Source organism: Betta splendens, chromosome 8, assembly GCF_900634795.4.
Source record: "Betta splendens chromosome 8, fBetSpl5.4, whole genome shotgun sequence".
NCBI lineage: Eukaryota > Metazoa > Chordata > Actinopteri > Anabantiformes > Osphronemidae > Betta > Betta splendens.
Genome location: NC_040888.2, coordinates 15,748,589 through 15,762,729, shown reverse-complemented (window position 1 = coordinate 15,762,729; position 14,141 = coordinate 15,748,589). Strand labels below are relative to the sequence as shown.

Sequence of the window (14,141 nt, the reverse complement as noted above, 5' to 3'; positions counted from 1 at the left end):
ATAACATCTATGACCTGCAGTTTCTTCCTTGATTATCCATGATTATTATGGAAGAAGCGCAAATCATCGCCAGTCCAAATTGTGCAATTAATACTGTGTTTACAATAAAGGTAATAAATAATAAGATTTTAATTTAAAATGCACTGTTTATTTTAAACGAATGTGGAAGTGCTACAAATAAATTAGACCAGAAAGCTACGATAAATACATATGTTTACTCTTGCACAGTAAGCATATGTAGAACAAACTACTTGCTGCATTAATGAGTCTTAAAACCGCAGCTGATCACACCGCCCAATGTTGCCAGTTACAATGACACGTCAAAACAAATTCTCGCTACAACTAGTGCGCCACTCCCCCGTTTCTCTCGTAGCCTGCATTTGCACATCCATACATTTGTGTTTTGGTCACTCTCTGTCTGGCCACATGACTCCGAAACACGTCACGTGTTTGTGTAACTTTTAAGAGTTTGACGTCTCCACCATATTATAAGCAGAGGTAACGAGAGAACAACTTTTTTGTTTATCGTTACTACTGTGCTCAGTGTGTGTAAACGTGACCCATAGAGTCACTTGAGCGTTCCAGAATGTCTAAAAAGTGGCTTGTGCTTGATCGGTTCTATTTCATAAATTACATTTAGCGTATATAAACCATACAGACATGTTTATTAGGAGACTAAATATACACTCATGTTTCCTGTGCTGCTCTCTATGGGTTTTGACTGACAAGAAACAGCAAAACCAATCTCCGCCTGTGGGGGCGATAATATCCCAAACGAGGTTTAGTACTTCCACAGAAGAAGAAGAAGAAGAAGAAGAAGAAGAAGAAGAAGAAGAAGAAGAAGAAGAAGAAGAAGAAGAAGAAGAAGAAGAAGAAGAAGAAGAAGAAGAAGAAGAAGAAGAAGAAGAAGAAGAAGAAGAAGAAGAAGCAGAAGAAAAGAAGAAGACGAAGAAGACGTCGACAATAAGTGATAAGGTATAGAGGCCCTATTTGGTGTGCCTCCCCATGGTTTTCTCTGGCCCCTCTCCGGCCACACTTTTGAAAATTTTCTGGAGATGCCTCTATCCATAATATGGATAGGGGACACAGATGTGATAGTAACAAAAGAAAATATTGCTGTTGTATATAGTGTAAAAGAGAGAGAGAGAATTGTAACAGTTTGAAATGCGTGCTGTACACTTCGTAAAAAAGGTGCAAAATGATCTGTTTGTTGCTTGTTTGCATCAATGTTACATGCAGTTACATAACAGATAGGTAGTAGCCTTTTAGTGTGTAGTTGTGTCCTCCGATATTTACATCTGACTGGCAGCGGTTAGAAACAGAAACGTGACTTTCTGGCCTGATATCTGACTGTGTAACGAGAAAATATAACAAAGTAAGGTTGATGAGCAGGAAAAACTCAAGTGTAGCCAACATGTAAGCGTCTGTCTCCATTGGTTTCTATTGAATCTATTTTTAGCCCCAGCAGACTGGTCACGTGGCATGAGGAAGACGTCAATAATGTTGTTGGTGGAAGGAGGGCGCGCGAGAGAGAGACTGAGTGACTGTAAACATGGAGGGGTGAATTGGTAAAAGGGGAGACGTGCCTCGCTTTTTACATTAACATTTCCATGTAAAATAGTAGCGCCGAGGGGCTCTACGGGCTTGACACAGTGAGCGTCGGCGCGAAGCAAAAGGCTAGAGGACACGGGCTATGCGCTAATAAGCGTTCCAGGAGGATCTGCCGACTTCCACTGTACCGTGTGGGTGTCTGCGTGCGCGCTTGACCGTCCATTAAGGATATACCTACCGACAGCCAGGGTAAGGTTGGTCGAAGAATGTTTACAGTGTTAGAAGCGTAATCGTGCGCTTTATACACATTTTCTTACACCAGCAGTGTACAGTTAACCCACTAACTACCTCGCAAACACCTACTGTACCTTCGCTAGATGAAGGACATAAAATGAGACAACAGCTTACTAGCTACCAAACAGTTCATTACATTACAGCTACAGCAATGTCTGCGCTCACACATCAGTAAGAGCAGTTACCGACCAGGAGTTAACTTCATTGCTAGCGGCTAACGAGGGCACAACAACCGGCAACCAAAAGTTTACTAGCCGCACAGCGACTGCAAAAGCAAACAGATGACAGTAATTAATCTCCTGCACTCGTTAACAGTGTATCATGGACAGTGGAAAGCACTATTTACTGACTGTTGGTTGCCAGTTAATGACATCCACCCAAATAACCTCATAACACAAAAGCTTAAATTGGATGATTTCATTTTCTAGAAGCTTGAAAGTTACCTTTATGCAATTCTAGTATTACCTTGTCATTGTATCGGGTTAGCTGGATTGCTCATTGTCATTAAACCAAAGTAACAAAATGGTATTTTTCTTGTACCCCACAAAAATGTGACCCTATACAGTATTTGAGTGTAAATCACAAGAACTTACAGCCACTATAGGAAGTGCCAAGAATAAGTATTTTGTATATTGGCATTATGACATAGGTTGGCCCAGAAACCAGGTGCACTGAAAAACTGCAAGGGTTGCTTGAAATAGGAACTGCATCGTTTGTGTGATGTGATCACAAATGTCACCAAATTCAGATTGTCACAATATGTCTAAGCTGATTAAACCCAAACAGCCATGCAGGCATGGCTTTGTTTTGTCTTGTCTCACAACCATTAAATTGAAGTCTTATAATGGTAATAGCAGTTTTAAACAGTAGCAGTAGGGTTTTCTTGACTTTTGGGAGGAACTTCAGAACATTTTTCCGTACAAACATTGGATGGCTGGTCTGAACATATCTCTCTTAAGGTTAGTCTACAGCATTTTATTAGATGCTGCATCAGGTAACTTCGCTACTTCGCTTGAGCTTATTGATAACCATACCAACATTGTCCTGTCGCCTTGATAAACTTGGTAATTCATTTCCTCTCCACAGTGGCTAATATTCCAGGTCCAGAGGTCACAAGGCAGACACAAGACATGATGCTTACTCAACTGTACATCACAATTGGGGGTTTCATGTTGGCAGAATGTAGGCAGAAACTCGCTTTTATGTATCACACACAATACCAAATCACCTTTGTTTACAGACAATCTGTCTAACTGGTTGAATGTATAACTAAACACTTTAAATTTATGCTCTGTAATCCTAACCAGCTACATGAAAATCAATAGTCTAAGTTCTTTGTTTTGTGCTCACATCAGCTGATAAAGGTAGCAAATAGTGTGCAGATACTGTGCCATTGTTATCTCTGTTGAATGGGAGGGTTCAGTAAAACATTCAATTAATAACATTTTTCTTCGTAGAAATAGTGTGTTTGTAAAATTGGTGACAATCAGATCAATTTCCATATCCAATTAATGCACAAAACCATAAAATCACATACAACGGTATTACTTTATATTGAGACAGTAAGAGGCATAATTAGCAAGCTTAAATTTTAGGTAAGCTGTTTATATTGGTACATGCATAGTTGCAAGTGTCACTACCACTATAAAAACATCTGCCATTCCACATGGAAATCTAAATTTGAATTGGAAAGGGTAGATTGACTGGAAACCCAAAACTCAAACAATCAAGCAATGCTTACTGTATTTTTGTCACAAATTCTGTGATCAGGCATCTACATGCATCTACGTTATAGCATTTTCAGCTGTTGTGGTTTGAAGGTTGACCTTGCCATTTACACATGGCTTGCTCAAGGTACCTATATGGTAATGATTTTGGCAAATCTACTTCTGTCATCACAATATTATAATATTATACTATTAAATATTAAGCAAAGGGCATATGAATTTCTTCAGCTCAGGTGGTAGCGTGTCGACCTCGGAAGGCAAAAGGTCTGCGGTTCGATCCCCCGCCTCAGCATCAGGTGTGTCCCTGAGCAAGACACTTCGCGCTAGCTCCCAGAGCGCTGCTCATGTGGCAGCTCACTGCTCCCCCAAGGGGGATGGGTTAAATGCAGAGAATGAATTTCCCCACTATGGGAATATTAAGGGTTAATTTCTTTCTTCTTCTTCTTTCTTTCAACTAGCCAGTGTCTTTTATCATTACCTGTTTTTGTAACCACACAACCTTTTTGTATCTTTTTACTGTCATTCTGTTTGAAAAAGTAAAAAGCACAGTAGGAAATCATCAGGGCTAACCAGAAGTTAGTTTTTGTTCTATTTACTGTATTCTGCAGATACTCTACACTGTGTGCACAAATTTTGGGCAAGTTGTATTTTTGAGGATTCTTTTTTTTTTATTGTACAACTACAGTGCTCAATACGTTTCTCAATAGGGTTTAAGTCAGGTGAGAAAGTGGGCCATATCATTAGTTTCTCATCTAAGGCCTTTCCTGGGCAGCCAAGCAGTGGAATACTTAGATGTATGTGATGGAGCGTTGTCTTGCATAAAAAAACAACATGCAGACTTTTTCCTTTTACCATTGCTTGAAGCAAGTGTTTTTTGGCAGTAGGTCCAAAAGTTGATTTTGAGTCCATTTTCAACCCGAAAAGGTCCAACTAGCTCATCTTTAATAATACCTGCCAATACCAGTACCCCACCTCCACCCTGCTGGCATCCACGGGCTCATCCATCTGGTTCGTCATTTAATGCTAATCTCATCAGTCCACTAAACCTTTGATAAGTCTGTCTTCAGATATTTCTTATCATTTCAGCTTATGTGTGTTGTTCAGAGGTGGTTGGGATTCAGCCTTTCTTAGCTTAGCCATGTCTCTGAGAACTGAACACCTTGTATTTCTTGACACTCCAGGTAAGTTGCAGTTGTGGAATATGACAGTACGATAATAGGTTCCTGGTAAGCTTCATGTTTGATTCTTCTAAAATCTTTGGAGGTTAATTGCGCGTAAACGTGTTTCTTTCGACCCTGTTGACTATTTGCTACAAAACATTTCATGTTGCATCCCTTTGGAAGACTTTTTACACTTTTTGACTTTGCAGAGTCAGTTCTTTTTTTGGACCATTTTTTCTGAGGAGTAGAATCTGCCTAATAATTATGCACACCTTGAGATAGGGTGTGGATCTCCTCAAGCCATACCCTCCCACGTTACACAAATACACATCACCTGATATGCATTAAATTCAACAAGCCTTCAAGTTTATACAGCTTGGGGTTGGCAATTATGGAAAAAATGATGATATAGTGAAAATAATCACTTGCCTATTAATTGTGCACACAGTGTATATTATTGTGTGTACCTCCAACTGTGACAGCAATCAAAGTGTGCAAAATAATTTCCCTCTGGGATTAATAAAGTTTTTTTGGATCTTGAATCTTGAATCCCTCCATCTAAACTTGCCTAAATGTCTCTGCAAATAAACCTGATATTGTTTTTTAAGTTTATAATGTGATCAATAATATTATAATAGGTAGGTAGGTTTGAGCTTTTCTTAAGCTTACTTAAACTTTTTTGATGATTGTTTATGTGGTAGCCCGTACAATGTGCTTCCGTGAGACGTACAGCAACATAACCCCCGCTTCCCGTTCTGGAAATTCTGAAATGCTGTTTGACATGCTCATTTATTACTGTATTATTGTATTCTGGTAGCCAACACATGATAACTTGGTGGGGATCCACATTATTATTTTGTGCTGCAATGCTTCTTGAACATGAACTGGTAATTCATATTCTGTGCAAGTGGTAGGATACATGCACGAGCTGTTGCTTTGGAGATGCCCTTTTTGTGATTCCTGCTTAGTAAGGCTCATGTTTTGATTTTCTGGGACCTTTTGTTAGCATTACATTTGTATGATCAATGTTTTTAGGTTGATTTTTAAATCAGTGTTTTTTGATTGTTGATCTTTAAATCAAATCAAAAAATTTCAAATTATTAAATAATCTGTTGACTGTTGAGCTGTTCAACAGCTCCATTATTAGGAGTTACTTTGAGATGTCAGACTGAATTTGTTTACAATAATCAGAAGCTAATCATTAAAATTAATCATAGTTCATCGTTAATCGTTAGCCATAGATTGCGAAAACCCATGGTTTGCTCTTTCTTCCAGTCAGTCTTCCAGTCATACAAAAAATCATTGAAGGGTTTCTGAACACACTAAGAAACCTGTATTTAACTAATTTGGATATAATGTTCATGTTAAGGGACACTCTGTGGTCTAAATGCTTTCAGGGTGAAGCTTTACCTTAATGTTAACGTCATTGCTGTAGGCCAGTTTGGATTGACAGTAAATGCACTGATGTGTTCTGGAGTTGTCTTCAAAAATCTTATGTTAAGCAAAACTCTGCTCTACACACATCGGCTAGTTTTACACTAGGCACTCATCAGCAAACATATTTTATTATATAGTATCTGAAACACTGTAATTTACAATTACACATCTGCCATGTAACAGGATGGAGATAAAACAGTCTGTCACTAGTAAGAAAATGCACAGTGAATGCTGCCATGCTGAATGTATTCCTGGAAAATTGCTTAAAGTAGCTGAAACACTTAAATGAGACTAATCATACTTTTCATTTTAAAGAATATTTGACTTCAATGTTTTAGTAAGGTCTCTGTAAATTTTCATTCCATAAAACCCTTTAGATCGTCCACACTGCCCCTGTCAATGTGTGGTTTTCACTCCCCATCAGTAAACGCTCTGTTTTCTGGGCGTGTCGCAAGAGAAACTGCTTGACACACCTCTGTGCGGAAGCGCATACCTTTTTTGTTATTTTTTTTATAATTGGCTTCATGGATACGAGCCACCGCACGGTGAGGATGCAATCGATGGCAGTAGTGCGACAATGAGAATGCTATCCAACACAATCCTCCACAGAAGAAGACCCACTACAGGACTCATGGCTACACGGTAATTAAATACACTCTAACAGAGCTACGACAATGGCTAGCTGGTCCGGTAGCGTAGTACAACCATATATCTATGGTCCCGAATCTGATCCTGAAGCTGACAAGAAGGCTGTTGAAGTCACCAAATTTTGGCTGATGCAAGATGTGTCTCATTGGTAATGTCGCATTTACTTCAATTTATGTATGTAATCTGCTAAGCGACTAGAGGTTGCTAATGCTAACGCTTATGCTAAATGGCCTATGCAGCTTGAATATTTACAACACGACTCACCTGGAAAACTCTTGTTAATAGAAAACACTACTTTAGCTTACATTATTCAAATAAATTAAATTTTGAGAACATAGCTGAAATAATATATAAATACATTTAACACTGTTTTTGTCTTACTTGTGCTGCTGCTCTGACATAATATTATTTAAATATTATTATAACATTCAAAGCAATCACTGCATGACCTACCTGGGAACAAAAAAGCATTGGTTCAAATTATATATTCACCGCCTTTTACTGCTTTTAATTATGTTTTTTGATCATTCTTGATAAATCTGACAGTAATATGTTGATGTATCTGAATTTGTTACAGGTATCTAGTCTACAGAGGCTAGTGAGCTGGGGATTCCTGAGGTGAAGAATCTGAGTTGCCATTTTTTCATGCGTGGCTTGTAGAGGAAGGCAGAGTTTCCTGATGGATAAAACACTAAAACACTCACTGTATGTTGGATGTGGAATAACTCCTTTACCATTTGAGTAGAAATGTGTTTTTTGCTTGTGCAATACTCATTAAGATTTTTTATTTATTTCAATTTATTTTTACACATGCAATTTATTTATGGCCGATTTACCTTTTATAGCTTACCATATTAGAAAGAGAAAACATGTAGTTTCACTACTATGATTTCCTAAATAAAAGTGTTTTCCCCTCAGAAAAAGACAGTATTGTGCAATGTATTGGGTTATTTAAGAAGTCTGGGGGGTTAAAGACAGAAGCTTTTGCAAGGCCTTGCAGATGAAATGCTTGATGTAAGTAGGGTAAACATACCATGTCCTGGCTAGGGGGTAAACTTATGTTGCAGATTTGATTCTGCAGTAGGACAGGTATAGTTGTAGACAGATGACCAGGGAGATGTGGTGATCCTTGTTCTCATCACTATTTGGAAGACTGAGCGGAAGCAGTCCTTTACCAGATGGAAGCTGTGGCTGTCCTCACCATCACCTCATCAGAACAAAGGTACTGCAATCAGAATTGTAGATTCGTGAAATGTTTAGTATTATGTAGGTCAAAACCTTCTCTAATGTAACAATACACAATACCAGACAAAAATCAAACTAAACAAGAGGACAGGCCTGCCTGTGCTAAAATAACAGATAAACAGTTACAATTCAAATATAAAATCTAAACAGTATATACCAATTAAAATTAAAATCTTCTATTGCCTATCTTACTGTTGGTACATACAAATGTACGTACCTTCACTCCTGAGCTGGGCAGCAGATGCTTGTGTACCAACAGTCTGCAGTGATTTCTCTGTTTCACAGCCTCTTTGCATGTGGGTAACTGGGATGTGACCCCCTACACTATAGAAAAAGACAATGTTACATTTACTGTAAATTGTATTGGTCCTACAAATATAATGGCTATGGTACACAAGCTATAGGTAACTGAACAGATAGGCAGCAGTTATTATAGAGATGTGACTAATTAGCAACTAGGCTTGCAACACAACACATTTACCATTCCAACTAATCATGTTCGAATTTGATAGAACAATGACATAACCCAAAATCACAAGTTGATTTAGGCTGTGACACAGGACGGGGTAATAACAAACATAACCCTGTTCATCTACAATTTCTGATTGTGGTGATCGTCCAGCTGTAGCTCTAAAGTGCAAAAGCCTAACAATATGCTAACGGATGACGCAACACACAAATAGGAGCAGCAGCACATGTCAACAGGACAAACGCTCGATCCACTGCTCCCTGCCTGTCGCCGATCAAAGGCCCATAGCTATTAGCTGTTCCCCACACACGCGTGTGAATGCGCCGACTTAGAGTAGCACATTTGAAAGGGACAAAGGCTCGATTGACTGTCTGTAACCATTAGCAAAGCTAGCTCTTAGCTTGTCTCACATGTGTGTTACTACATTTTAAACAGACCAACTAACATATTTAGACATCACAAGTATCAAGCATGTTCTTGCTACAGCGAGCTAGATCCACAGCTCCCTTCCTGTAGCCACTCGAAGGCTGAGAGCTATCAGCTGTTCCGCCCAGGTGTAGGTGCAGAAAAAGGCCAAAAGCTACACCCACTGCTCCCTGCCTGCAGCCGCTCGAATGCCGATAGTCATTAGCTTTTCTCAACACAGGTGTGTGGCTGCAGGATCCCACATGAGCACATTTGAAGGGGACAAAGGCTCGGTCGACTGGCTGTAGGCCTTAGCATAGCTAGCTGTTAGCTTGTCTCAAACATGGGTTACTACATTTTAAAGAGACAAACTAACATTTTAAAACATAAGTATCAAGCATGTGCTTAGTTCAGTGAGTGGATGACGGACTGTAGGAATAGATCCCTTTTTACCAACAGGAGCCGTGAAACAAATCCAGCATTGTATGCACCCTTGTTTGAAATGCACATACGTATAAATGCTGAGGCAGTGTTTCTGGCACCGGTCCGTTTAAAATAAACGTGACCCACAAAGTCCTCACTCGTTGATCCCTTGGTAAAGTCAATAGACTTTGGTGTTGGTTAAAACACCCAAGAACTGAACGCTTTTTATGGGAAGACTTGGGCGCTGCCATGCTCGTCTGTTTACGTTGAGTGAGAGGGGGGAAATGGAGGAAGTCCAGTTTTTGTTTGGTATCATTGTGGGGGTGGTGGTTCAGGATTTGCAGGGAGGACTTCCTGCTTCTGTGACGACAGAGGGGGGAACGGTTTCAGAGTAGGACAAGGTCTGTCTCCATTGGATAAAGTTTCGAAATGTAGAAAAAGGAGGAAATGCACTTTCCTTGCTCAATGTGTGTAAATGTGACCCATAGACTCATAGGAACGCTCCAAAATGTCTAAAAAGTGGATTGAGCATGATATGACCCCTTTAAGACAGCGGAAAATAGCTGAAGCATGTAAAAGACAGATTAATGGATTTGAAGAGATTGAGTTGTATAAACAGAGCTGAATGTTTATATATATATATATATATATATATATATATATATATATATATATGTATATATATATATATATAATATCTCTTAATCTAACAAAAACATCTAAATCTCAAATAAATAGTTTTAGGTTCAAGAGATAAAAGAATAGCTTAAAGTTATGGAAACATTTAATACACCTGAAAGTAGCTGCAGAGGTAAAAGTTTGAGCTTTGGAGGAAACGTGTGCAGGTAATCGCTAAACGGCAAAAGAGTCTTAACTAGTCGTAATGAACCAGTTGAAAGCAGAAATACTGCTATTTTTAGCTAAGAATTTGGATTGGTGCTATTATTTTTGAAAGGATCTTAACTAGTCATAATAAACCAGTAATTACTTACTTACTCATTACCGATTCACAATTAAGCATTCAAAGGCAGAAATTATTCTATTAAAGCAAAGGTTTAATGCTTTTATTTTAGAATTTAGGGAGGATTTAGAGATGTGTGTGCTTCATAACTTAATTAACTTAATAGTCTCAGTACTTGTCAAAATTAATTATTTGAAAAAACATTAATTAATTTTCTTATTATCTAGTCACAATACCCCAGCTGAACGCAGAAATATTGCCATTTTTAGCTAAAGGTCTGGAATGGGGCTTTTATTTGGAAAGGATTTGCAGGGTGGGTGTGTTTTTAATAGGTAAACTGTAAAACAGTCACATTAACCAGTCACAATTACCCATTCAAAAGCAAAATTAGTGCTATTAAAGCTAAAATTTTGAATTAGTGCTTTTATTTTGAAAGGATATGGAAAAGCGCTGTGCAGGTATTTGCTAAACAGTATATTATTCTAATTAACTACTCATAATAAACCTGGTGAAAGCACAAATATTGCTATCTTTAGCTAAAGATCAGGATTGGGGCTTTTATTTTGAAAGGATGTGGAGAAGCTGTGTGTGCTTAATAGCTAAAATATAAAAATCTCATTAACTAGTCAAACTTATACATTCAAAAGCAAAAATAGTCCTATTAAAGCTAAAAGTTGGATTGATACTTTTATTTTGAAAGGATATTGAGGACACCTGTGCAGGTAATTTCTAAACATTAAAATTGTCTTATTATCTAGTGGAATCGTGTAGAGGGTGAAGAGGAAGGGGGCCAGTACAGTCCCCTGTGGGGCCCCCACACTGCAGGTCAGAGTGTCAGACACACAGTCCCTGGCTCTCATAAACTGAGGCCTGTTTGTGAGACAGTCCATAATCCACTCCATCAGATGGAGGTCCACACCAGCCTCCTGGAGGCTCCTGACTTTAGGAGTCTGGAGCTGATGCCGTCTGGTCCAGTTGCTTTCCTTGCCTTGATCTTCCTGAGCTCTCTTCTCTCCTGGGTGCTGGAGAAGGATGGGGGTTGAAAGAGTGTCTCAGTGTGGTGTGAAGTGAGGGGGTGTTGTTGGGATGAGTGACCAGTCTGGAGGGCTGACGGTAAAGGGCTTTGTGTAAAGGTGTAAAGGACTGTGGGGGGGTGGTAATCCAGTGGTATGGGGTAACAAAAGGTTCGGAGGCAGCTGCTGGGGAGGGTGAGTGGGTGCTTGGTCAAACCTAATAAAGTATGAGTTCAGCTCTTGACCCAGCTCAGCTCCCCCTCAGCCTGTGGGTGTGGAGCTTTGAAGCCTGAGATGGTTTTCAGGCTCCTCCACACCTCACTGACATTGTTCTGCTGCAGCTGCTTCTCCATCTTCCTCCTGTAGTTGGCCTTTCCCTCACGGATTTTCCTCCTCAGCTCCTTCTGCACCCTCCTCAGCTCCTCCCTGTCCCCTGATTAAATGCTCTCTTCTTCTCTTTCAGCAGAGCTTTAATATCAGGGGGTCACAGTGATATTAAAGGATATTAACGGCTTGTTGTTGGTGAAACACCGAACCCGCCTGGAGGGAACGGTGTTTTCATAGCAGAAGTTAATGTAATCCGTTACACAGTCTGTTATTGCGTTGATGTCCTCCCCATGTGGGTCGCAGAGCTCCGTCCACACAGTGGTGTTAAAACACCTGTGTACAACAGGTTTATACACAGGCAGGAGATGCAGGATGTTGTGGTCAGCTCTGCCCAGTGGTGGGAGGGAGGATGCAGTGTAGGCCTCTTTGGTGTTATTATAACATGTGTGAACTCCTGTGGCAGGTAGAATGGCCTCATGCCCACCGCTAACAGCTCAATGTCTCTGTTACAAAGCTTCTCTCTGACAGTTTAATGTCTTGGCATACACCACCTCATGTTCACAAACACAGCCAGACCCCCTCCCTTCCTCTTTCCGCTGTTCTCCATTCTGTCCGCACATAGCAGATGAAAATTGTGCAGGGCGACAGTCGAGTCCGGTATGAGTGGAGTCAGCCAGGTCACCGTGAACAGCAGGACGCTGCTCGTTCTGTACTGCAGCTGATGCCGTTTGAGCGCCACGAGCTCGTCCATCTTGTTGGGGAGAGATCTGACGTTTGAAAAACAAAACTATATAAAAAATAAATAAATAAATAAAAACTATATAAAAGCTGTGTACAGGTTGTGTACACTAATGCTACTAACAAAACACTAAAGAGATAAACTTAAATAAGTGAAGAAAGTGATAAATTGAAGTAAGAGGACAGGAGCTGTTGTGACCAGCAGCCAGCCCCTTGGCGCTGGAGAAAAAAAAAGTCGATAGCGACTAAAGTGTAGATCTGAAGGCTTAGCCAGATACATCATTAGAAAGAAGACAAGTACGCCTACAGTTTAGTGAAAAAATTACATTGATTGAGTGAGGATTGTGGCTGTATAATAATAAAAATTACAACAACTAAACAGTGAATGCTGGAAGCATTTACTGTGATGACAGAGATTGTGTGGACACATTTATTGAAATACTTTGAAAATGTAGATCTGAATCAGAGGTGAAATCCATTAGGCTTCTGCATGTGGGAAACACAATTTAAAATAAAAGTTTTCATTAACAATAGGCTGCCTTCGAGTAGAATTAAACAAATAAATTATAAGTAAATTAAAACTTGCAAATCTTTTTTATGTAAAGTTTGTTCAAATCCAAAAAAGGTAGTCTATTAGTTTTCTGTCTTACTTTTGTCATTTTGTCCTTGCCAGACACTGGGGATCTAAACTGGTTTAAGAGAGCTCTTCCTGTGTACTGTAGGAGATGGTTGAAACAGTATTAGATTTTCACAGTCAACAAGATTGATGCGACTTATCATCCTATCTGACAGTACACACAATTAATTAGAAGATTAAGACGTTCTCTCTAGATATTATTAAATTATAACCAAATAACAATAACCAATAACCAAAAATACAAATTAAAATACTAATATAAGTGCAATAAAAACAAAAACACTTAAAGGGTCTCCTTGCCACCAAGCATGTGTGTCAAGCAGGCTGAAAGCCATTAAATTCCAGCTCGTTCAAGCCTTCATGCTATAAAATCATCCATCCATCCATCCATCCATCCATCCATCCATCCATCTATCTTCTACCGCTTTTTCTTATTGGGGATCACTGGGGGTGCTGGAGCCCATCCCAGCTAGCTGAGGGCGAGAGGCAGGGTACACCCTGGACAGGTTGCCAGTCCATCGCAGGGTCACATATATAGTAATATTGAACATATTGATATGGTAAAATACGTATATTACTTCACTGTGTTATGAGATTCAACAATAACAAACTATAGCTACTGTAAAACAATATCTACAGTAACTGTCTTCCTTATTCTAAAGTTTTCTACAGTCTAGCTTATAGACTTTACTAGATGTATTTTGTTTTTGTTATTAAAACACCACCTTCAAGTTGTGCCCTGGAATTGTTACTTAAAATAGGTTTGATTACACTGGAATTCAAACCTCCTTTCAAACACGAGAAGGGAGGTGGCCAAAAACAGTTTGTCAGCCTGCGGATGGCAGCAATTATGAGTTGCTCCATCGGTACATTTACAGCCATACATTCACCACTTTGTATTACTGCTAATTCAATTTTACCTCCCTGTCCACAAAAATATCTGAATATTAAAATTTTAACCTGAATAACTGTTTATATCAACACATCACATTTGAGTCCAGTCCTATTACATACACTATACACAAATGTAACTCTGACTATATATCATTTTATCCAATGTTCACTTACTCTTGCTGCCTGTTTAGGGAAGAGGTGCTCAGGTAAAA

The 14,141-nt window shown here is 39.3% G+C and overlaps 1 protein-coding gene across 18 annotated transcripts in view; it reads left to right on the top strand.

The window, feature by feature from the left end:
• Nucleotides 1–823: 823 nt before the first annotated feature.
• The window catches only part of hdac5 (histone deacetylase 5), a 112,667-nt gene continuing 99,349 nt past the window's right edge, over nucleotides 824–14,141 (top strand). For 15 of the 18 annotated variants that reach the window (XM_055510662.1, XM_029159358.3, XM_055510663.1 and 12 more), the window contains exon 1: nucleotides 824–975. The gene's annotated coding sequence lies outside the window, so the exon portion shown is untranslated. The other 3 variants (XM_029159362.3, XM_055510661.1, XM_029159363.3) reach the window with 2 other exon arrangements.